Genomic DNA, 26,070 nt, shown 5'->3' on the forward strand with positions numbered 1-26,070 from the left:
CCAGACCTCCATCACCTCGGCAAGATCTGCCTAGGATCCGACGTATAACATGCGTCAGTACAGAAGCTCCATCACTGCTAGAGATTCAAACAGCCATCCAAAGCATGAAAACTAATAAAGCCTCAGGGGTGGATCGCATATCAGCCGAGATGCTCAAAGCTGACCCCATACTTGAAGTTTTGCTTAGAATACAGTTGATTGCTCATGCTCAATCGATATCCTCTTCCAAGACAATCGTGGAGATGCAGAGGTATACTCAGTCTTTAGTAGCAACGAGAGTCGGACTAACAATCCTTTCCGTTCTATATGACCGTAAGGACGTAGCCGGCGCCATTATTGACTTTAAATAGTCTCTGTGCAATTTCTCAAGTTCTAGTCAATTACGGAGTAGTAACTACGAATTTTGCTGTCATAATGCATATGCTTATGCTCACCCCAATCTTCATAGTTCGACGCAAAGGGATTTAATATTCTATTGTTTTTAGAATACTCAGGTGTTCTATTATACCACCTTCGAAGAGGCTAACGGATCTCTTTATCTTTAAAGGACTAATTTCCCCTTCTAATTGTATTAACCATATCTCTCTCAATGTCAATGGTCCTTTCATTAGTAACTCATGAGTGCTCATCAAGCTAACATCCTGATAAACAACTTTGCTGTATAAATTGGGGTCCTAGTTCTCTTCTGTGATTATACACATGACACATCCAATAATGTAATACGAAAATATTTCCCCATTCATTCATCATCCTGGTCTTATAAATATTTAAAGGTCATAATAAGTAAATAAAATTATAAAGGTATTATATAAAGTGAAAGCTGTGTGTTGGTAGCTGTTGATTGAATGAATAAAGTTAATCTAAAATAGCTGTAAAATATGTTCAAAGCATGCAAACTCTAAATTCTATAACTAGGCTACTGGTGACTACATATCTATAAAAAATTAAAACGATACCGGTGATGACGGAACTGCTTTCTGTTGGTTCCAAAAGCAAAAACCTAAAGCGGATACACAAAAAATAAAACATGTCACAAGTTTATCTGAAACAAGGGAGAATATGAAAAAGCAAGAAAAACGAGAGGAAAATGTAGCAAAATCTGCTGCGCATAGAGTCCATGTAGTATCACAAAAGCGACTGAAATGTGTTCTGTTAGGTGAAAGTTCAAATGTGTAGTAGTGTGGTAGAAAAAAATGTAAAACCAATTTAACTTAGATAAAATTTGCTCATAGAAACTCATAATTGAAAACAGAAAATTACTACACTGTGACATTAAACCATCGAGAGGAAAAGCATGTATCCATTTAATCAGAATTACCTAGGAAAATGTCGTCATCATCGATATTTTGCTGATTGGCGAGCGTGGCGATAGCTGCCATAGTTCTACAAAATTCAATTAATGAGGGTGGCGGTAGCAGCACCACGCTCAATGGTGATCGGACCAATATGTCACCCGACAACATTCAAAAGTGAGCGGGATACGGCGCTTACCTGTAACGAGAAGAAAGTGGAGAAAACACATTAGTTTGCTAAATAAACTACTAGTATTAATTTGACCAATCATGAAGATCACTTCCACTCACAATTGATAAGTTTACTAAATCGGTTACCGCGTTCTGGAATTGAAAAGTGCCTCTCGTAATCATATTGCCTTCACTAGAACAAAGCGTAGACAAAATACGTATTCTCCCATCAGTAATGCCTACTTTCTTTGATTGTCTTCATTACTGCCACCATCAACACAAGACGGATTATTCTACAATTTTATTATCATCCTTGGGTCAACAGTGTTTAAAATCTCGACGAGCAAAATCTGTTCAAATGACATCAGAGGAAAATAGAGCATCAAACTTGTAACCTATCGCCCGTGAAGGTGAAAATATCTTTTCCAATGAACGAGCTGAACTTGTATCCATCTTCTGATAAACAGACTTTTACCAACTGATGGAAATGGATCGATTCCTACATAATGTATTATCTATTTACATTTTTTCCGATCAGCACCTTCATCAAAGTTTTATGCCACCGCTACGAAATGATGGTTTCAGGTATGTACTTCGACACCATCCAACAGCGAAAAAGATTTTACCAGAATGAGAAAAAGCACTTTTTACCTTTCGCCCTTGGTGCCACTATTTCTTGGAAGTTCAGTGCATTCGCTTGAAAACAAAAGTTGTTGAAACAGAAAACTTTTTACTTTTCACTTATTATTTAATCCACGGTAATCCTCTCTCCTTATTGTGCCAGTTTAACACAGCACATGACTTGTTTTCGCAATAACTTGTTTTTGAATAACCATGGACGGGGAGATGCTTTTATGATATGGATTCTAAGGATGAGGCGATTACAGCTTGGATGTTCCGATGACATTGACATTATCAATTACAATCGACATAGCACCGGCAACGTTCAATTCCATCTAATACAAATCTTAATACAAAAGCTACGGACATGCGAGTATTGAACTCAATGTGAGTTACACTTGGTGATCAATAAATAAATCTAAAGAATATTAAAGAACATGTGTTTTGCGGAATACGATCTTTGATCACCGAGAGAAACTTGTTGATTGGTTTTTCTTTGGCTTTTATCGGCCAGACACTCAGAAGAACTACCTACGCTCGAAGTGGGAGGGATCATTTTTTCAAAGCACGATGAAGAATATGATCAAAAGTCATCGCAAATGAGCGACAGTTATGAAATCGTATAAAAGTTGAAAAAGTAAGCAAAGGGCCATTGAGGAACAACACGAAATTGAATCACCGTTACTTTGCCAAGTCGTTCCTGGGGAGGGGGCGTTAGGCAAAATAATAGTTTTAAATATGTATCAATTTAGCAATAAAAGCCAATGAAATATCAATTGAAATAATATCTACCAAATAAAGCATTCTTACTTCATCCTTTTTCGAACCAAGCCAATGTATTCTGGGTTTATCGTATTGAATCCCAACTATCGGTAATAGTTCTTGTATTTGAACATAATCCTTTTTACTCTACTGGTGGTTGAAAGACTCCAATTTTCAATTTTCTAGTTTGAAATGGTGTTGTAACTATTGCTAAAATCTGTACACCTCTATCAAAGGTGCAAAGGCGTAGTATTGCCAATCCGGAGATGGCGAGTTCGTTTCTCAGTCCAGTATAGGATGTTTTCGGGTGGGATACATTCTCACCCCGGGCATAGTGTATCCATTGTACTTGCTACACAAGATACATAATAGGATGTGGTGTAGTTTGGCAGTGGGCTCTACTAAACCCCTTCAAAAAGCTGCACGTGACAGCAAGCAGGCCTGAATGTGTGCGCAAGCGACAGTGTGCCGCTAAAAGCACACAAGCCCAGCAGGAGTACCAATCGGTAGGGGAGAACGGTCCAAAATGCACCCCTTAAGCTTTTTCGATTTTTTCGCCCATATAAACAAAAATATTCAACGATTTCAACATATAGGTGCAAAATTTACAAACCCAGCTACATTTCACAATGATCTCCTATTCAAAACAATAAGGTTTTCATGACTTTCTAACGCATTTAAAAAATGTTTTAAAAATAAGCCTGGGGCAAAACGCCCGAATGGTGGTCTAAAATGACTCAATTGCATGTAAAATGATGGTGAACGCATGGTTGTTTGTTTTTTCTTAATGCATTGAACTAAAATCTTACGGATGTGGTGGAAGAATAGCAAATCGTTAAATTTAAGTGAATATGAAGGGATTTTGCTTAATTTTTCCAATGGAGCCCAACGATGGATAACTGATTATGAATTGTAATGGTAATAATCGTTCAAAAACGACGTCGCCACGACGCCACGACGTCGAAGTTGCGGGGATGTAATTCGTCGTTGATCATCCTGTCGCAACCTGCGAAACCTAGCGACTTACAGTTCCATGTTCCAAGCTGTCGTAGCCAAGCAAATCCGACATTCGATATGCTTTTTTACCGATGAAAACAAGCGTAGAACACGTCCTCACGCTTCAAGAATAGAACACTGAATGATGCGCAAACGCATTTTCATCATCATGCCGATTCGACTCGAACGAGAATACGTTTTCTCTTTCTAACTTATTCTCTTTGTTGTCGATAGACGCTTTTGCTCTCTTTCGTTCCATTTCCGCCAAAATTGATGACAGCAAGCTTAAATCCCACCTTCATTTCGAACCTTGTGTTTACACTCTTATAAGGAAATGACAAATACCTTCCAAAAAATCAAACAATCTGATCCATAATCATTTGGATAATTCACGTCCAGTATTTCCAGTATTTCCAGTCCAGGAGTCGAATCGGCATGATGATGAAAATGCGTTTGCGCATCATTCAGTGTTCTATTCTTGAAGCGTGAGGACGTGTTCTACGCTTGTTTTCATCGGTAAAAAAGCATATCGAATGTCGGATTTGCTTGGCTACGACAATGACGTAGTCGTTGCTCCCTTCAAGGTAAGAAAAGTCAAGATGTGATTGAAAGAAAAGAAAGATTAATGAGGCAAAAAAAAAGGAAAGCCTCAGAATGGAAAAATATGGCAAAAAAGAAAGATAAGCCATGATTGGTTAAGGGTAAAAAAAAAAGGTAAACCCCAGGCGAGATGGCAAAAAATAATGGTAAGCCTCAGACGTGAAATAAATGGCAAAAAATAATGATAAGCCATGGTATAAAGAAGGCAAAAAACAATGGTAAGCCTCAGTTGGAAAGCAGAATGGCAAAAAATAATGATAAGCCATGGTAGGGCAAAAAAGAAAGGTAAGCCGCACACAAGGAAATGAACTGACATAAATATGGGAAGCCACGAAGAAAATGAAATTGAAAAAAAATAAAGATAGAAATGAGGTATTGTTATAAGGCAAAAAAACTTGATATTTAATAGATTAGTGATGCAAGATAAAAAGAAATTGAAAATTTGTGTTTTGATGAGCAAAAATAGCAATATTGAAAAATTCAAAGAAAAATAAAATGTGTTTCTCCATGTCAAGAGAATAATCAGTTAAGTTTGGAAATCATCCGTTGGTGCGTGAGATTGACAGTTACATGGTCTTATAATTTGTGAGATTTTGACATTTGTCTTCTACAGTGTGGTTGAAACAATCAAAATCACTAAGATGAATATTTTTATTTTAAAATTTATCAGCAATGTGCAAGAAATAGCGCGTTGAACTGAATGTGTCGTAGTCGGTGAGATTGGCAAGTTTTCGTATTCTTGAAAGTCGTGGAGAAAACGAAAATAATTAAGTTGATGATGAGCTCAGTTTGCAATTGAACTGCTTAAAGACGCTAGTGTGCACTTCATTTCAAGTTGGGATAAATAATTCGTAGTCTGTGCGATTTGGAAAGTTGTCTTCTACAAAGTTGTTCGGTATATAAAAAAACATTAAGTGGATGATCAATTTTGATTACAGAAAATCAAAATCAGCAGGTGCAAGATCAATTAAATTTGGAATTAATCCTGTAAGTGGCTCAAGTTTTTATATAAATATTTCTTACTCTATGAGTTCTCGAAAGTCATCAGTAGTTGTCTTCTATACAGTTGTTGAGTGAATTAAAATCATTAAGTTGATAATCAGTTTTGTTTAGAAATCATCTGGTCGGTAGTGCGAAAGTGTATATGATAGTGTTATTTGGGATGAAAATATCGGAATCTGTAAGAATTGTAAAGTGGTCGGTTTCTACAAAGTTGTTGAAAAATTAAATAAAGAATCAGCTTGGTTTGAAATCATGCATCATAGTGAACATCATAGAGGCGCTAGTGTACACCAGATTGCCAATTGGAAATAAATCTCGGAGCCTGTAAGCTCGAGAATTTGTCTTCTACAAAGTTGTTGAAAAAAATATAAAATCTTTCAGTCGATGTTCAGTTTGATATGAATTTCAGTCACTGGACGGTGAATAAGATTGATAGTTGAGTTGATTATATCATAATTTATGTGATTTGGAAAGTTGTTGTCTTTTAAAGAATATTGAGTAATACATAATTGTTGAATTGATATTTGGGTGGATGTCGTCATTTTCCACGTGTGGTTCAGAAAATCGATTGGTCAAGTTTGCTTTTTTAATATAATGTAAACTTTATATTCAAATAAACAGTGGAAGAGTAGAGACGGTGAATATTGTGGGGAATATACTGGACGTGAATTATCCAAATGATTATGGATCAGATTGTTTGATTTTTTGGAAGGTATTTGTCATTTCCTTATAAGAGTGTAAACACAAGGTTCGAAATGAAGGTGGGATTTAAGCTTGCTGTCATCAATTTTGGCGGAAATGGAACGAAAGAGAGCAAAAGCGTCTATCGACAACAAAGAGAATAAGTTAGAAAGAGAAAACGTATTCTCGTTCGAGTCGAATCGGCATGATGATGAAAATGCGTTTGCGCATCATTCAGTGTTCTATTCTTGAAGCGTGAGGACGTGTTCTACGCTTGTTTTCATCGGTAAAAAAGCATATCGAATGTCGGATTTGCTTGGCTACGACAATAACCAAAGCCGGTAAGCGCGCTGAGAGATCAATGTAACGTCAAGATCCAGAGCTCCCCGTTTTGGTTGCGGAAAGGCTTTGCGGGAATGCAGGTGGCCTCATTCCAAGTATCTCTGGCTGACGCCGAAAAGATACTGGATAAAGCTAAACTGAAATTGGGCTTGTCAGTATGTTCACTCAACATAAGCCAGCAATCTTAAAAATGCTATAGGTGTCTCGGTTATGGTCATAAGTCATTTGACTGTAGAGGACCCGATCGTAGTAAGCTATGCAGTAAATAGGTGTGGAGCAGATGACCCTCAAGCTCGCACCTGCCATGCTGCTGATCTGTCCCCTGGCACAGACAACAGACACCCCATCGTTGTTCAGGCCTGTCCGGCCTCTAGAAGACATGTAAGTAACACAGCTGAACTTAAACCACTGCAAAGTAGCTCAACTGTTGCTACAATAGTCGGTTATTGAGCGCAAAGCTGAGGTTGCCTTGTTGTCCGATCCATACCGCCCCCCTGCTGGAAACGGCAGTTGGATCGCGTATAAGTCCAGAACAGTGCCCATCTGGACTTGTGGGTGGTATCCTATCCATGAGATATTGTCTCCTGACGATGAGAATTTCGAAACTCTAGGAAATCGGACTCTAGGCCTAACTGGTGATGAGTTATCCGGCAATCGCCAACCGGTGTATTTGTGGTCGAACACGATTGCTAATCTTCGTAGAACTTGTCTCAAAGCTAAGAGAATTTTGCGACGGAACGGCTTGAAAAACGTCGAGTTTTCCAGACAGCGAGACAGCGCTTTGTAGGATGGCAAATAACGTTCCATGGGGTGATGCGTACAGGATAGTGATGGCTAAGACTAATACTTTAACTCCGGAGAAACCCCTGGAGATGATAGCCAGGATCGTTGGAGGGTTATTTCCGAAGCATGACTCATCCGACTGGCCCACCGTTATTGACTAATGACGAACGAACGAATGCGACTCTGGTCAATCCATATATGATCAGGAGCTACCTCCAACGATGCCTGGATGAAGGTAATTTCCCGAAATTGGTGCTATTGCCAAAGCCCGGGAAAATACTCGGAGACCCTTCGTCATACACCGATTTGCACTGTCGACATAATTGGACAGTTCGATCTATACTAAGTGTGCTGGTGGCTTATCGATTAACAAGTGTAGTGTCCGTAAAGGCCGTCGGTCGGTAACGGATACGGCTAAGATAGCGTGGTCTAAATAGGCAAGGTATTAGATACTGTTCGTTATTTCACTAGATATAAGAGATGCATTTAATAACGCAAGCTGGGCAGCGGGGAAGGGTCAATTGGCCGAAGCCCATTCGGCCGAAATCCATTTGGCCGAATGCCACTTATCCGAAAGAACAACAGAACCATTAGGCCGAAAGGATCATTTGGTTGAAACGGTCATTTGGCCGAAAGGATCGTTTGGCCGAAAGGATCATTTGGCCGAAAGGGTCAGTTGCCAGAAAGGGTCATTAGTCCGAAAGGGTAATTAGGCCGAAAGGATCATTTGGCCGAAAGGGTCGTTTGGCCGAAAAGGTCGTTTGGCCGAAAGGGTCATTTGGCCGAAAGGGTATTTTTGCCGAAAGGATCATTTTGCCGGAAGGGTCGTTTGGCCGGAAGGGTCATTTGGCCGAAAGAGTCAATTGACCGAAAGGGACATTTGGCCGAATAGGTCATTTGAAAAGTGAGAAATTAGGAATGAGGAGTGAGACGTCTCACTTCTCACTACTCATTTCTCACTTCTCGCGGTTAAAATTGAGAAGCGCGAAGTGTGTAGCGAGACGTCTCACAACTCACTTCGCGTTCTTATTTTTTACAGCGGGAAGTGATAAATAAGGAGTGAGAAGTGAGACGTCTCTCTTATTACTCCTAATTCCTCACTTCTCACTGTAAAAAGTGAGTAGTGCGAAGGAGTAGTGAGATGTCTCACTACTCACTTCGCGATTCTAACTTTTGACAGTGAGAAGTGAGGAATGAGGAGTGAGAAGTGAGATGTCTCACTTCTCATTCCTCATTTTTCACTTTTCAAATGACCTATTCGGCCAAATAACCCTTTCGGCCTAATGACTCTTTCGGCCACATGACTCTTTCGGCCAAATGATCCTTTTGGGCCTAATGACCCATTCGGCCGAGTGACCCTTTCGGCCAAATGACCCTTTCGGCCATACGACCCATTCAGCCAAACGACCCTTTCGGCCAAACGACCTTTGCGGCCAAATTACCCTTTCGGCCTAACGGTCTTTTCGGCCAAATGACCCTTTCGGGCAGATGGGTTTCGGCCTAGTGGAATTCGGCCAAATGGCTTTCGGCCGAATGGGTTTCGGCCTAACGACCCTTCCCCCTTACTTGGATGCTAACCACTGACCATGTGAGTCTAACTTGGGTGCTTACCCTTCACGCACCATGTGAGACTAACTTGGATGCTCACCCTACCACCTGATTCACGCTCTAGCACGGAAATCTGAAACTTCTTTGGGTGCTCACTCTAGCACACCCCAAGCAGCACGCGCAACATCTTTCAATTAGCTGTTTGTTCCTAATACATTGCAATGAAGACACTGGCAACACATCGAGTCACATTAAAGCCACTTTTCAGTTTAGGGAACACACAATGTTTCATTTCCGTTTAAGGGGCGTTGCAATATGTCACGCATCTGACTTCCTGGGTGATTTGGAATTCAATGTTGTTTAACGTTGCAGTATTAATAACTTTTCGATTCATTGCTGTTACGGCAATGTTTCTGATAAGTTGCAATACACTTTGAGCTCAGCTGAGCAGTATTTTATTTTTGACAGTCCCCTGCATGTTCCGTATAAGGTACAATGAAGTTACAATTGACTTTGTTGTTTATGTAGTGCACTTGTATCAGAATCTCGAAACAGAATTGATGGTGTGATGGTTATAGTAAAAGGTTACAATCTCCATGGTTCGATTCCCGGTTGGTTCTTGTGTTTTTATTTTCATTGTAGCAGCAAGATGTTGCAAATAGGCTCCACCTCTTGCGCTTTTTGTGTCACAAAGGAGTTCCAAATTCGGCGCGTTGTGCATAACTTAGACCTTTAGTAAGTCACACCACAGTTGGTGTTACTTACTAAGAAACAACTGGTGTTGTTTGGGACCCTGCCACTCCTCCTGACACACGCACAGACACACCATGTGGGACTTACTTAGGTTCTCACTTCTGACATACCATGTGAGTCTGGCTTGGGTGCTCACCTCTAACATGCCACGCGAGTCTGACTTGGATGCTCACTCTACTCACCTCTGCCATGCCTCGAGGTTTCTATAGCGAAAGGTACCAACGGTTCTACGCTACGACCCTCCTACCTCGGCATATGCAGTCCATACTAACACCTATGCGGTCACTCTTCTGCCATGCCTCGTGATGGCGACTGCGGTTGCCACCCGCTGCGACACTCTTACCTCGACATGTGCAAACCTCTCATTCACTTCCCCGCGCTCAGCCTGTTTTACCAATCACAAGTTAGTCATGCTTGTCGACTGCTGCTCGGCGCACCAGATTCTCTGCAAGCTGCAGGCAATCTGAGTGGTTGCAGTCGAAACTGCGTTCCACTTCTCCACCGCTTGGCACATCCTCTGGATAAGGGTATCCGGGGTTGTGTTCCGACCGCAAACGTCTAGCATAGCTCTTCTTTCGACGTCGAAACGAGGACATACGAACAGTATGTGCGCTGCAGTTTCGTCAACACCTGGGCAGCCAGGGCAGCTCTCCAGCTTCCACGGGTAACTGGTTACCGCCAGAGCTCTCGCTCAGGATGGGCTGCCGTACCTAAGAATAGATACGGCAACGCCTGCCAGTAGACGTAGGCACACCTTGGAACTGTTGGACACCATCCAAGATAATGCGGCAACAGCAGTCGATATGGCTGGCGAAGGTCAGCTTGTCGTCTATTACGACCCCAAGGAGCTTCAAACTCCGCTTTGATGCGATCGCGACTTCACCCACATGAATCACTGCATGTTGAACCGACTTGCGGTTGTTGACGATAACCACCTCTGTTTTATGTTGAGCGGGCTACAGGCCTCTAGCGCTCATCCAATCCTCCACCGTGCTGATCGCGTGTGCTGCGGTCAGTTCTACCTCGGGAATTGACTTCCCGTAGACCTTCAAGGTTACGTCATCTGCGAAACCGACGATCTTAACACCAGGAGGGAACTTTAGCTTCAGAACCCCGTCATACATAAGGTTCCATAGTACCGGGCGCAGTATTGAACCTTGCGGAACTCCTGCGGTAATAGGTACGCTTCTCTGACCGGCATCGGTCTCGTATAATAGTACGCGGTTCTGAAAATAGCTTTCCAAAATCCGGTACAGGCCCACCAGCAGGCTAAACCGGTGTAACGAGAGCGCGATGGCATCCCAGCTTGCGCTGTTGAATGCGTTCTCACATCAAGTGTCACTAACGCACAGTATCGAATACCTCGCCTTTTCTGTTGGATCGCTATCTCGGCGGTCTTTACCACCTGTAAGACCCTATTTCCCACCATTTCACTTACCTCAAGTGTGCACACCCAACCGGTGGTTGTTAGATTTTCTAACAATTCTGTATAAGAATCTACCAAAAACTGTATAAGAACTGGGCATATGCGAAATTGATAGAGTTTTATACAAAAAATGTAAGAAAACCTTACAAAATTACAATATTTGTATGAGAATCTAGCAATTCCGCATATGCCCAGTTCTTACACAGGTTTTGGTAGATTCTTATACAGAATTGTTGGAAAATCTAACAACCGCCGTTTGGATGCATATGAAAGTTAATTACATCCGAAAAGTGTTCTAATTGCAGCAACATGTGTTTTCTTAACAAAATTGCATTGTCCTTTAAAATGGAACCTCCAATTATTGGTGCAGTGTTCCAATAGTTACAATAACTTTTAAATTGGGTTCCTATAGTTGCGAATCCCATTGTTTTTATATGGTCGGGGTTCTGCCAAAATACACCAAGCGCTAACAAAAAATCAAACATTTTTATGCCCAAACTTTCGATTAGCGGATGTAATTGGTCGCAAATCGTATTGAATATCCCCCAACCTCGTAACTGAGGATATCATGCATCAAATATACGTATGAGTTGATATGAAATGATTCCCGTGTTTCTTGTGTGAACGAAATATTACAAGTCAGTCAAAAAGCCGCTTGGTGCGGTTTGGCTGAACCCCGACCATATGAGACTCATAACTGTAGGAATACTACCGCAACCATTGGTGCAATTGGATTGGTGCATTGGATTTTACGGGAAATCCAAACCTGTTTTCTTTTATTTCGTCTAATGACAGGGTTACAAATTGATGGAATAGATGGGTTTCTGCGTTTAATACGTAGATTTTGTTAAAATAGCACTACCGCAACTATAGGAACACCCACGACTATCGGTTCTTTTATCCTAGGCATAATGAATGCAAAACTATTAACTTGGCTTGACAATCACAGCAAAAAAAGACAAAAGTCGAACATGTTCGTTTTATGCTTGACTAAGAGTTGTTGCAATAATGTCTTTACGCGTTGCCATTTTGTTCTTATAAATAATTTCGTTCACAAAAAAAACTTAAAGTTGCTTCTGTTCAACAATGTCTTAAAACAATATGCATACATTTTTGTAAGGCAATACATGCGCACACAAGTTAAGGTGTACCGTCGTGCGGGGCTTCTTTTGATTCCGGGGGCTACTTTGGATTTTTAATTTTCTAAAAAAAACTTAATGAAAAAATACCAAATTTGAAACAGAAAGTTGTCATCCAACTTTCAACAAGACACCCGAATGGTGATAATGGCAATTTGATGGTAGTTTACGTTATAGTTCTGTCCATGTAGCCCCCGATTTTTCAAAAGAAGCCCCGCATGACGGTAATTCGTAAGAATCACATTTTTACAGAAGACATAACATTGTAACCAACAAGAAACTGCAGACAACTGCAAACCCCGTTCGAATGTTCGCATTGATAAAATATGTACCTAGACCATTTATTACTTTCAACGCTTTCTCTTGAAAAGCATTTTCTGTGCATTGAAATCCTCGAAGTACAAATTACCCCAAACTAATGATTCATATTTATTTATTTGATAAATTACCTATGAAAATATTCGCTCCTTTGAGTCCCATCGCTGTCAGTGTTTCCGAGCCTAGCTTGAACGAAAGAATAATCCCAGTGGTGAGCAGGTTCAGCTTGATTAGCACATCAATCAGCACACTATTGATTGTGTTTATCAGCAAACACATAGACAATAATGCGGCACGATATTCGAGATACTGGCTAAAGTGCGCCACTTTGAATCCGTTTTCACTTCACCTTCTTCGCTGATAACTTCACTTTTTTCAAATTTTTGCTGAATTTGCACAAAAATTCTTCGCACACTGCAGTAGAGAGCAATGTTCTCCCGTGCGCTCCAAGATACCAAGGTGTGCTCAGCACAAAAAGTTCACTGCACACAACACAGCCAATCAATATTATTTATGGCCTTTCCACCAGGACCGGCATTCATTTTCCGTTCGAACTTTCCTTGAACTCGACGCGAACCATCCCAAGATCAAAAGTCAACTGCAAGCTACTGTGTTTGGTCGGGTATGCTGCAAGCATTCCCGTTCGGCAATCGTCGTCACGAACTAGGAAAAACCGTTTTCCACCCAACCGGTTTCTTGTTCCATAAACGTAGAAGCGATGACTCATCAACAGCCAGACATTTTGGCGACCCCGGATGACGATTCATGAATTAATGCATCTATTTTCACGATTCGAAAAACACGGAAGCACTGCCAGCGAGAAAAACAACTTTGAAAACTGCTTGTCACCGCTAAATCACTCACCGGAGGAATTTGTAACAGCCTCAGTCAGTTAGCCTTAGCTGGGCAGAATGAGTCACGGAAAATGCACTTTCCCGAGCCAAACAACGAAGTGCACTTTGCAGTAGAAACCCGAAAACTGTCGGAAAATGTATTATTGTTTTTCCGCTGTGCGACCTATTCCCTTTTGAGCGAAGCTTTTCAGCCGGAACAAGTTTTCCGTCCGAGTTCGGAGCTTTTGCCGACCGAATGGCTCTTTGTCGTCTGTCGGCGAACTTTCGAGGCCAGCTCTCGCACACAGTGACTGGACCGGTGAGATGGAGGAGCCGAGCGCCTGCCAAAAGGTTGGCTGTCTAGGAGCTGACTAATCAGAGGGACCCAGGTTCAAGGAAATTTAAGCTTCGGCATCGGGGAGGTATTAAAAACGATCAACGAAGCTCTGTAGCTCGGTGCAGGAAATGAAATTACAAAAAAACGCATACCGGCAAGGTGGTGCCAATGTAAATGCATGAATGTTTGTGCGATGCAAGTTTTTAGAGGGAATTTAGGGAAGCATACCGTGTAGGGGAGGATGCCCAACAACGCCTCCCGCCCCTTATGCAAAGCGCTCATCGTTATTCTTCACATTTATTGTGTTTGAGTTTGAAGTAGACGGAACTAAACGAAAGTATGAAAAACGTTCCAAGCGACGGTGCATTCTTCTTCGACATCACGAACCTCACGCACTTACCGAGGCCTCGGCGAGGTGCGAATATTGAGTTCGATCATTAGCTGCAGTAGGCTTGCGCTCAAAACTGTCGACGGTGTACAACACGCATCATAGGCGAAAGCCAAAGCTAGGGCGGATACAAAACGGTAGCAGTTCCACCGAAAGAGCAACTAGGTGCAGCTTATCCTAAAGATGGATAGAGAGATATTCGATCTGCTATTGGTAGCACTGTAACCAATGCACTAGGCACGGTACACCCGTGCAATTTGCTCCTGTGGCTTAGAGAGTTCTTCGTATTTCACTAGGGGCACAATCAACGGTGAAAATATCAGAAAAGAATGCATACAAAACGGCTTCTACTCATCTACCGAAAGCATACGGGTCATCCATTGTTTTAGGATCTGGAATCGGCTCACTACACAGAAAAAATAAAGAACCTAAAAACAGTTTAAAGTACTCAATCAAAAGATATTTTAGTTACTAGATAAAGATTGTCGCTGTCGTCGCTGTCCGGAACATCTTTTGCTGGCGAGGATAGGGGAGCTAAATGTCAAAGAAGGAAAATCCATACGATTTGACAGCTTGGTACCCAACATGTTCCGGACAGCAGAACAAAGGGAACCGAAGCGACAATCTTTATCTAGTAACTAAAATATCTTTTACTCAATCCCAAATAACATAAATTTGAGTTGGTGAAACTTCATGGAGTAAAGGCAAAGATTTTTTCGCATTTTACTTATTTTTGACTTCTTCCGGGGAAAGGCGGATTTGAGTAAAAGGAACCATAAAGTGAATTGTTTCGCGGTTCCGTGTACGCTTCTGCTATGTTAGAGATGCGTAATAAAGGAAAAAGTCGATTTTGTCGAAAAATTCCAAATTCAGGAGGAAAGTCCGAGCGTTCTTCAGAAATGAGAATTAAATATTCAAACTCACGAGAATTCGTTCATATGTATGTTGGTTGTCATTTATATAAAGCAAATTTGTTTTTTTTTTTCAAGTTTGTTTATTTGATAGGCTCAGGCGTATACTTTACGGAGCCATGTTTCTTTGTGATATATACAATCAATGTCATTTTTTTTTTAGTTAGTAAGAGAGGGATAGGAGCCAGCGTACTCGTGGTGACTCGAGGTTAGATTTACAATATTTAAGGAAGGACGGATCTTAGGATTCGGAATCAGGGAATTTTGGCTGTTCATCCGGGCATTAGGCGTCAAGTACGTAGTGGCGTGTCGTCCTGCTCGAGGATTGGTTCGACTGGGAGCATCTTCCGGATGGCCAGAGTAACGTAGGTCTACAGAACATAGCGGCAGAGACAATACAAAAAAAACTTTCACAGAAGAAAAAAAAACAAAAAATAGATTTTGATGTTAGAATCACAAATGAAACTATAAATGGCCTGCATATAGACCGCATTACGATCCCCCAGAACAACCCCTGAAGGGTTGTTTACCTCGGGCCACAAGAGTATCCAATAGTCGCGCTCTGAAGGCGTCATTTTCGAGCAGAACCAAACTACGTGATCTATGTTATCGTAACCGGCTCCGCACCTACATAAGTTGCTATCGACAAGGTTTATTCTGTACAGATGTGCGTTTAGTGAATAGTGATTGGACATAAGTCTCGACATCACGCGAATGAAGCCTCGACTAAAGTCCTCACCTCTGAACCACGCTCGCCCAGAAACTTTTTGGAACTATGGAAAATTGCCACCGTCCGAGTTCATTGTGTGTCCAATTCCTTTGCCAACTTTGAAGAGTACTCTGACGGACTAATGGGAAAAACTCGTTGCTCGAGAATTGTCTATCAAAAACCTCACCTTCCTGTGCGCCCACCTTTGCCAGCGAGTCTGCCTTCTCATTGCCGTAGATTGAGCAGTGAGATGGGACCCAAACAAAGGTAATCTTGAATGATCTTTCGACCAAAACACGCATCTGCTCTCTTATGTTTGTAAGAAAGTAAGATGCGTGCTTAACAGGTTTCATCGACCGGAGTGCCTCGATAGAACTAAGACTATCCGAGAAGATGAAATAATGGTCTACGGGCTGATTTGAAATTGTCCCCAAAGCGAAGTTAATTGCTGCCAGCTCAGCAACAAAAACCGAACACGGTTCCTGAAGTTTTCGGAAGGTGGTTGAAGTTACATTGAAAACACCGAAGCCAGTGGATCCGTTGATGCGAGAACCATCAGTGAAATATCTGTTATTGCAATTGACATGTTCATATTTTTCGTAAAAAAGAGAGGGAATAGATATTTGTCGAAGATGATCTGGTATTCCTTGAATAGCATGTTTCATGGACAGATCGTATTTAATGGAAGAACTGTCGTTAGTGAAGTGAATTCGAGGTGGATTATAACACGGAAGACAAAGATCTGTTGATATGTAGTTGAGATAAACTCTAAGGAATCTTGAACAATAAGACAGTTCAAGCATTTTATCGAAGTTATCTAAGACAAGTGTGTTACTTGTTCCACATTTGATGAGTATTCTAAGTGAGAGCTCCCAGTAACGGTGCTTTAAAGGAGTGACTCCAGCAAGCACCTCCAGGCTCATGTTATGCGTTGAATGCATGCAGCCAAGGGCAATACGCAAACAACGATACTGAATTCGTTCCAATTTGATCAGGTGGCAATCAGCTGCTGAGAGGAAGCAGAAAGAGCCGTACTCTAAAACAGAGAGAATAGTTGTTCTATAGAGTTTGATGAGGTCTTCCGGGTGAGCACCCCACCATGTTCCGGAGATAGAACGTAGAAAATGAATCCTTTTGCGGCATTTCTCTATCAAATATTCAGAATGGAGTTTCCAGGTACATTTAGAATCAAACCAGACCCCAAGGTATTTATAAATCAAAAACTGGTTGATGTCATCATTCAACAGCTTTAGTTTCAGTTGAGCAGGGTACCGCTTCCTAGTAAACACAACCAACTGACTTTTTTGCGGTGAAAACTCGATCCCCAAATGTCTGGCCCAAACAGTCAGATTATCCAAGGTACTTTGCAATGATCCTTGCAAGACATCTGCACATGGACCTCTTAGAGAGACCATGGCATCATCTGCAAGTTGTCTGAGCGTGCATTGTCCTTCCAAACAATTGTCAATATCTTTAACATAGAAGTTATAAAGCAAGGGACTTAAACATGAACCTTGAGGAAGGCCCATGTAGCTTGTTCTGGAAGTTGTCAGAGTGCCGAGTGTGAAGTTCATTTGCTTTTCTGACAACAAATTGTACAAGAAAATGTTAAAAATAACGGGTAATCCACTACTGTGCAGATTGTCTGACAGTGCTTCTATGGAAACTGAATCAAAAGCGCCCTTAATGTCCAAGAATACTGAAGCCAATTGCTCCTTGTGCGCAGAGGCTAGTTGTATATCTGAAGAGAGCAACGCTAGACAATCGTTTGTTCCTTTCCCTTTTCGAAATCCAAACTGAGTATTTGAAAGCAATGCATTTTCTTCGACCCAAGGGTCGACTCTTGAAAGGATCATTTTCTCCAATAATTTTCTCATGCATGATAGCATGGCAATCGGTCGGTATGAATTGTAATTAGACGCTGGTTTCCCAGGCTTTTGAATAGCTATTACTTTGACCTGTCGCCATTCAGGTGGCACAATGTTGTACTCCATGAAACAGTTGTACAGGTCAAGTAATCGTCTTTTTGCGATATCTGGGAGGTTTTTAAGAAGATTGAATTTGATGTTATCGCATCCCAGAGCAGAGTTATTTGATGAAAGAAGAGACATAAAAAGTTCCAGCATTGAGAATGGTCCATCCAAAGAACCGGAATCAGTGACTGATTCTCGAAATAGCGGTTCTGCTGGTACGCAATCTGGACAGACCTTTTTTGCGAAATTGAATATCCATCGGTTGGAGTATTCTTCACTCTCGTTGGTGGAAATGCGGTTCCGCATGTTGCGGGCCGTTTTCCAAAGTGTTGTCATTAAGGTTTCTCGTGATAGTCCCTCGACAAAACGTTGCCAGTACACGGTGCTTCATTTACCGTTATTATGAAAATAAATATACCATTCAATCGGCAGTCGCCATTCGATTCCTACTATAATTCTACGCTTCTGGACAAATTTACAAAAAAATCGTTGGTGGGATTTTCGAGTTATGCCATTTTTGAGTTTTTCGATGAAAACGCCTTAATCGATTAAAAATCCATAGCACAACGTCATAACTTGAACACGAGATTTGTATGCGAAATCAATTAAATCTCTATACCTACAAAAAAAATAAGTATTTTCTTTTAAAACAATAGGGTGACCGTACCTAGTGGAAGTATTGTCAGATTCTTTGGATGTGATACACTGCGCGGCTGTTATGATATTCCCAAATAGATACTTGCACAAGACTTCACGCAGCGAATCACTGTCGAAAGGTACGGCCGTGCCAAACGACGTACCGCAATGCTATTCACCCATAAGAATCAAGTAAACGGGGTGCAGAAAGTGCGGCGGTACCTTTACTAACGGGTTCGCCGCGTGCAATTTTGAGAAAATCGGGCAATAGTATGCTTTTTTTGTGATTATACACTCTACTAGAGGCCTTGAGGCCTTATCAAGGCCTCTACACTCTACTATAGTTTCAGTTCGGGCATTATGGTATAAATATGGTGTCCTTATCCTAAAATATTGCTAGAAAACCCATTGAAAATAATGGTTTTTCTAAAAAAAATTGACTTCCCTGTACCTATTGTGGAACAACTGTACGTAGTTCTGGATAGTGCAATTCGAAGATATTGTTTTCAAAGAAAGGAAACCATCATGAACAAGTATTACATCCTCCTTGGTTATGACATCGACATCATTGGTGTAGATCGCAGAGCAGTGGGAGAAGCTTTTAAACGGAAGAATAGGACTGATCATGAACTTTGTCAAATCAAAGTACCTTGTGGCTGGCAAAGAGCGTGGCAGCCCAAACGGTGTTGATCCCGAGGTTGTATGGGTGGGATGCAATTTGAGGTTGTCGACGAATTCATATATCTTGGAACACTCGTTACATGTGATGATGACAGTAGCCGCGAGGTGAAAACACGTTTTGCGGCTGCAAGTAGGACTTCCTACGGTTTGCGTAGCCAGCTAAAGTACGCTGCATACTAACACGGACAAAGCCAGCTCTGTACACATCGTTGATTCTTCCAGTAGCCATGTACGGCCATAAAGCATTGGCGTTAAAAGATGCAGACTATCGAATTCTGGGAGTGTTTGAGTGGAAAATTCTGCACTCAATACTTGGCGGTGTGGTGGAAAATTAAGTGCAGACGCTTGAATCAGATGTGCCAAGTGTACACAAATGCAGACATATAGGCAGGCTGATAAAATACGGCATATTATAGTGGGCTGTATGTACGTATGCCGGAAGAGAGACCAGCAAAAGTCATGTTAAGCAGAGAATCTAGAAGAGGAAGAGGACGTTGGCTACATGGTAGACCACGCACTCGCTGGCTGTGTGTAATCGAAGAAGATGCGCGTGCGGCAGGCGTGCAGAGAGACTGGCGACTGGTGGCCCAAGAACGAGCGACCTGGAACAAGACATTACAGTCGGTTTTGCTCCGGATAACACGGAGTGTACGACCGTCATAGGTACAAGGAGGTGGAGATTTAATTGATGTTGCATAAAAAACTCGTTTTCAAGTTATTACGTTATGCTATGGATTTTTAATTAATTTACAATGGGTTTTCATCGAAAAACTTAAAAACGGTATAACTCGAAAATCTTGCCAACGATTTTTTTGAAAATTTGTTCAGAAGCGTAGAATTATAGTAGGAATCGAATGACGACTGCCGATTGAATGGTATATTTATTTTTATAATAACGGTAAATGAAGCACCGTGCAGTAGCTACGTGTTTTTGCCTTGAGAAGATTTTTGAGCTTTCTTTCGAGCCTCAAATACTTTTCAAAAAGCTCGGACCTTCCATGTTTACGGAAGGCCTTGAAGGCATCAGATTTTTCAGAATACAACTTAGTACATTCATCATCCCATCCAGGAGTGGCTGGTCTTCTGATGACAGATGTACTTGGAACGCGTCGTTTCTGAGCTTCTAGTGCGCTTTTTTGAATCAACTCAATAAGGAATCGATATTCATCCAAAGGTGGAAGAGTGTCAGTTGAGTCAATACCAATTTTTACCGCCGATGCTAATTTTTGCCAGTCAATGTTCTTCGTGAGATCGAAAGGAACATTAACTGGCTCAGATTGTTGATAGCCACTCTTAATTGTGGTGACTATCGGCATATTGTCACTACCATGGGGATCTTGAATTACCTTCCACGTGCAATCTAATGATAGTGAATTTGAACATAAAGACAGATCAATACGGCTTTGTTGACCATTTGGTCCTATTCGAGTTACTTCACCAGTGTTCAAAATATTCAAATTGAAATCGTCACACAAATCATAGAAAATAGGCGCTCTATAATCGTCATACGTTAAGCCCCATCCAATACCATGTGCGTTCATATCACCCAATATCAATACTGGAGATGATAGGAAGGAGACTGCGCTCCAAAAATGTCGACGATTAATAGAGGCATTTGGAGGAATGTACACTGAAGCTATGCAAAGTGCAAATATATCGCAATCGGAATTGCGAATCAAAAACTTGAACACATCTCATTTATTTTTCAGACTATGACAGTTCCACTGCAGCACAGTGATTGTATCTTGGGTATTGGCCGTATTATCCATCGAAAGATACAATTCCTGCAAGAAGGGGCCATGAAACAGTCAATTGCTTCAGATAACTTTCCACTGTTGGTATAAAAAGGTCAATTATAGGCCTCAATGAATTCGGAATATTGAATAAATTCAAAAAACGGTCCACAAGGTCCTTAAAGGAGATCAATCCTCGCTTGGACGGAATACTTTTACTAGAAGTGCGAATTACTTTTTTTCTTTCGTTGATTCTCTCTAGCCGGATGTTTCTTCGAAACATCGGATTTTAACAATGGCGGGAATGCCTTACTGCAACTAGGATCAAAAGAAGCAGTAGGGACAGGTTGCTTCGGGATTTTAAATAAACCCCCATTACCTTCAGATTTTGCCAAGCTTTTATGGATGATTTATGTTCTCTTGCGGCGCGATCTCGGGGAAGACGGTTGCTTCCTCTTTTCGGGCACGTGTACCTCCGCAGGATCATCCATATCGGCTGCGTAAGAGACCAATTCATCAATGGATATGGAATCATAATAATCACTTACACGAACGGTGGCTGAAATAGCAGTCGATGCAGTGGCTGTGGCGGATGTGTCTTGCGACTTAACCATTTCCGCATACGACTGCTTGGAGCGCTGTACCAACGAGCGCTTCACTTTTTGGGTGCGCTTTTTGTACACCGGGCATTCCTGCAAACCATGGGGAGGATTCAAACCACAATAAGCACATTTTGTTGCTTGTTGCTGGCAGGACTCCTCCAATGCCTTTCAGAACATTTGCCACAACGTGGTTTGTTGTCACAAAACTCGGCAGTGTGACCAAGTTGTTTGCAATTGGTACAATTAAATACCCTTGGCACAAAAAGACGCACCGGAAATAGCAATTTTTCAATATCAACATATTTTGGAAGCATCGAACCGGCGAACGTCACCCGAAGCGAACCTGACTTGGAATATACCTTCTTTCCATCTAACGTGGCTGCTGAATGCAATTCCTTGCAGTCCAGAATATCCACGGTAGACTCCATTGCATTCTTTAGGCGGCCTTTTCCCGCAAGTACATCCTTGCAAGTCAGGCTCGCTGCGTTGATCACACCTTCAATTTCGACCTCCCGCGAGGGACATAAACCATATATTCAACATTGTACGCCCTGTCGCCAGCAATTTCATTCGCCACCTGGTATGTAGGTGCGGTGATGCGTAGTTTGTTCCTGTTGATCTGGCTAAAATCAAGCTTCGGAAAACGACGCGTCAAATCTCGTTTTATGCCGAGAAAATCTAGGCTTTTTACTTTCTGCCGAAAGTAAACAAACCAAGGCCCAGGCGAAGCCGCATGGTACAATCGAGTGCGCCCTCCATCTTTAGCAGGCACATTGCCTTCTCCAGTCTCCGCCTCCATTCTCACCCCGCAAGGTGGAAGGATAATTTAGCTTATACTAACTTAAAACTAATAGCAAATTAGAAAAAAAAACTTAAAAAAAGCTAATTCGATTAATACTAAGCAGTCCCACTCTGTATCAAACAGAAGGGAGAACAATAAAAAGTTTTGCCACTTATCTGCCCCTGCTGCTGTAGGTAGCAGCAGTAACAATAGCCTGCTTCACTGGCGTCACCAGAAGCAGCTACTTCACTCGCCGACAGCGATCGCCTTGGATCCGTAGGTAGGAGCGCACCACACAATAGCCTTTTCACTACCCAACACAATCCGCGATGAGACACAGCACACACGTCTGGCTCGTTCGAACTATCGGCACGGAATGAAGAGCTTCTTATTTGAAACCTTCTAACAGACATATTGTCACTATGGATGGGGTTTCAATTAATTGGTCTAGCAAAGCTAAATATTTAGGACTTCTGCTAGATCAAAAATTAACTTTTGAAAATCACATTGAAGGCCTTCAAGCCAAATGTAACAAATATATTAAGTGTCTATATCCACTTATAAACAGAAAATCAAAACTTTGTCTTAAGAACAAACTTTTGATTTACAAACAAATTTTTGGCAGGTCTAGCCATGTTGTATGCTGTGCCAATATGGACTAGTTGCTGCAATACCAGAAAGAAGGCACTCCAGAGGATTCAAAATAAAATTTTGAAAATGATTCTGAAGTTGCCTCCGTGGTATAGTACCAATGAACTTCATAGAATTTCTAATATTGAGAGATTTCAACAAATGTCCTACAAAATAATTTCTAATTTTAGACAAAAATCGTTGCAATCGTCTATTGCAATGATTAGCTCCTCGTACCCTTAGTATAAATTAGATTAGGTTTAGTTTAAGTTGAAAACATTGTAATTCCTAGATGGTTCAATTCAACCAGAGGCAATTGAAATGTATTAATAATAACTAGAAATGTAACATAGCAAATAAGGATGATAGTGTTAAGAAAACACGTAACACCTAGTCTAAGAGATGAATGCATGTATTAGATCATTAGCAAATAAAATTAGTAAAAAAAACCCGACTTAATCCACCTACAGTGAACGCAACCCTTCTTACACTTTTGAATGGTTGTGTGTGCCCAGTGCATATTACAATTTCTATGCATATGACCTTCAATTGAATGTAAAATAACTGATATTATCATGCTTTTAACGATTTCAAAATAAAAAAAGGGATATTTCTGGAAATTTAACAATTTTTAAAAAATACAAAAAGACTGCAGATTTGATTTGCCGCCTTAAATGGCAATATTACAGCTTCTGTTTAAGCCCAAAAGAGTTCAAATCGGGTCATAGACGGCTGAGATATTGGTGTGACAATTCTTCATTAGTAGTCTGAAAATATGTCTCATATTCGTATTTCACAGATATCTCTGAAACCGAATTTCCGTTGCAGAAAAAAATGGGTCCGATGATAAAAACATAGCTTTCGTTTAAAGATAAAATCGCACAAGTCGGTCCAAGGACGACTGAGATCTTGTTGGGACATATTTTACCAATGTGTGAAGTTGATACGTCTAATGCTTTATGTTCGTATTTCAGAGATATCTCCGGAACCCAATGTCTAATTGCAAAAACAAAATACAATGGGTTCAATGGCAAAGTCATAGCTTTCGTTTAAAGATAAAATCATGCAAATTGGTTTACAGACGGCTGAGATATTTATGTGACATTATTTTGTTAGTTTTCTGAAAATACACTTCATGTTCGTATTTCTCACATATCTCTGGAACCAAATGTCCGATTGCAAAAAAAAATGAACTCGTACAATGACAAAGTCATAGCTTTCGTTTAGTGTTAAAATCGTGCAAATCGGTCCACGGACGGCTGAGATCTTGATGTGAGATTTTTGTAACGCACACACATACGCACACACACACATACATACATGTGCTCAGTTCGTCGAGCTGAGTTGATTGGTATATACGACTTGGGTCTCCGAGCCTCGGATAAAAAGTCGGTTTTTCAAGCGATCTTTATACCCTTCTTAGGGTGTAAGAAGGGTAAAAAGGGATATTTCTGGAAATTTAACAATTTTAAAAAAATACAAAAAGACTGCAGATTTGATTTGCCGCCTTAAATGGCAATATTACAGCTTCTGTTTAAGCCACGGGGATGACAAGCTACGCCATCTTTGTCACATCTTTTCTAAGTCACCAATACGAGTGCACTGCGAATGCAACTCAAACAACTTTCAGGGTGAAAATGATATAAAACGAACGAAGGCATAGACAGTGCCTTACGCACGCAGCATTCTGAAGATTTGAGCAAATAAGTTGAACATTCTTGAGTTTAAGGCATGGAATCGTGTCTAAAATAGTTTTATTTTATAGTTCGTTCATTTTTTCTCTATTTTCTCATGATTATATCATGTTGCATTATTGAGTGAAATGGGCGTTTTGCATCATATTCTCCTGTAAAAACGTAAACATTCAAAATTCGCGCAAATACTATTGCAAAATAAATCAGTATTGGGGTGATTTGACACTGGGGGATAAATTTATCACCCAAAAAAGCACGAACAGGCAAACCTGTCAAAATCCATAGTAAAAAAATTGGGTGTCGTTCCCCTGGTTTAAGCCCAAAAGAGTTCAAATCGGGTCATAGACGGCTGAGATATTGGTGTGACAATTCTTCATTAGTAGTCTGAAAATATGTCTCATATTCGTATTTCACAGATATCTCTGAAACCGAATTTCCAATTGCAGAAAAAAATGAATGGGTCCAATGACAAAAACATAGCTTTCGTTTAAAGATAAAATCGCACAAATCGGTCCAAGGACGACTGAGATCTTGATGGGACATATTTTACCAATGTGTGAAGTTGATACGTCTAATGCTTTATGTTCGTATTTCAGAGATATCTCCGGAACCCAATGTCTAATTGCAAAAACAAAATACAATGGGTTCAATGGCAAAGTCATAGCTTTCGTTTAAAGATAAAATCATGCAAATTGGTTTACAGACGGCTGAGATATTTATGTGACATTATTTTGTTAGTTTTCTGAAAATACACTTCATGTTCGTATTTCTCACATATCTCTGGAACCAAATGTCCGATTGCAAAAAAAATGAACTCGTACAATGACAAAGTCATAGCTTTCGTTTAGTGTTAAAATCGTGCAAATCGGTTAACGGACGGCTGAGATCTTGATGTGAGATTTTTGTAACGCACACACATACGCACACACGCACACACGCACACACACACACATACATACATGTGCTCAGTTCGTCGAGCTGAGTTGATTGGTATATACGACTTGGGTCTCCGAGCCTCGGATAAAAAGTCGGTTTTTCAAGCGATCTTTATACCCTTCTTAGGGTGTAAGAAGGGTGAAAAAGGGATATTTCTGGAAATTTAACAATTTTAAAAAAATACAAAAAGACTGCAGATTTGATTTGCCGCCTTAAATGGCAATATTACAGCTTCTGTTTAAGCCACGGGGATGACAAGCTACGCCATCTTTGTCACATCTTTTCTAAGTCACCAATACGAGTGCAACACAAACAACTTTCAGGGTGAAAATGATATAAAACGAACGAAGGCATAGACAGTGCCTTACGCACGCAGCATTCTAAAGAATTGAGCAAATAAGTTGAACATTCTTAAATTTAAGGCATGGAATCGAGTCTAAAATAGTTTTATTTTATAGTTCGTTCATTTTTTCTCTATTTTCTCATGATTATATCATGTTGCATTATTGAGTGAAATGGGCGTTTTGCATCATATTCTCCTGTAAAAACGTAAACATTCAAAATTCGCGCAAATACTATTGCAAAATAAATCAGTATTGGGGTGATTTGACACTGGGGGATAAATTTATCACCCAAAAAAGCACGAACAGGCAAACCTGTCAAAATCCATAGTAAAAAAATTGGGTGTCGTTCCCCTGGTTTAAGCCCAAAAGAGTTCAAATCGGGTCATAGACGGCTGAGATATTGGTGTGACAATTCTTCATTAGTAGTCTGAAAATATGTCTCATATTC

Source organism: Armigeres subalbatus, chromosome 3 (genome assembly GCF_024139115.2).
Source record: "Armigeres subalbatus isolate Guangzhou_Male chromosome 3, GZ_Asu_2, whole genome shotgun sequence".
Classification (NCBI taxonomy): Eukaryota; Metazoa; Arthropoda; class Insecta; order Diptera; family Culicidae; genus Armigeres; species Armigeres subalbatus.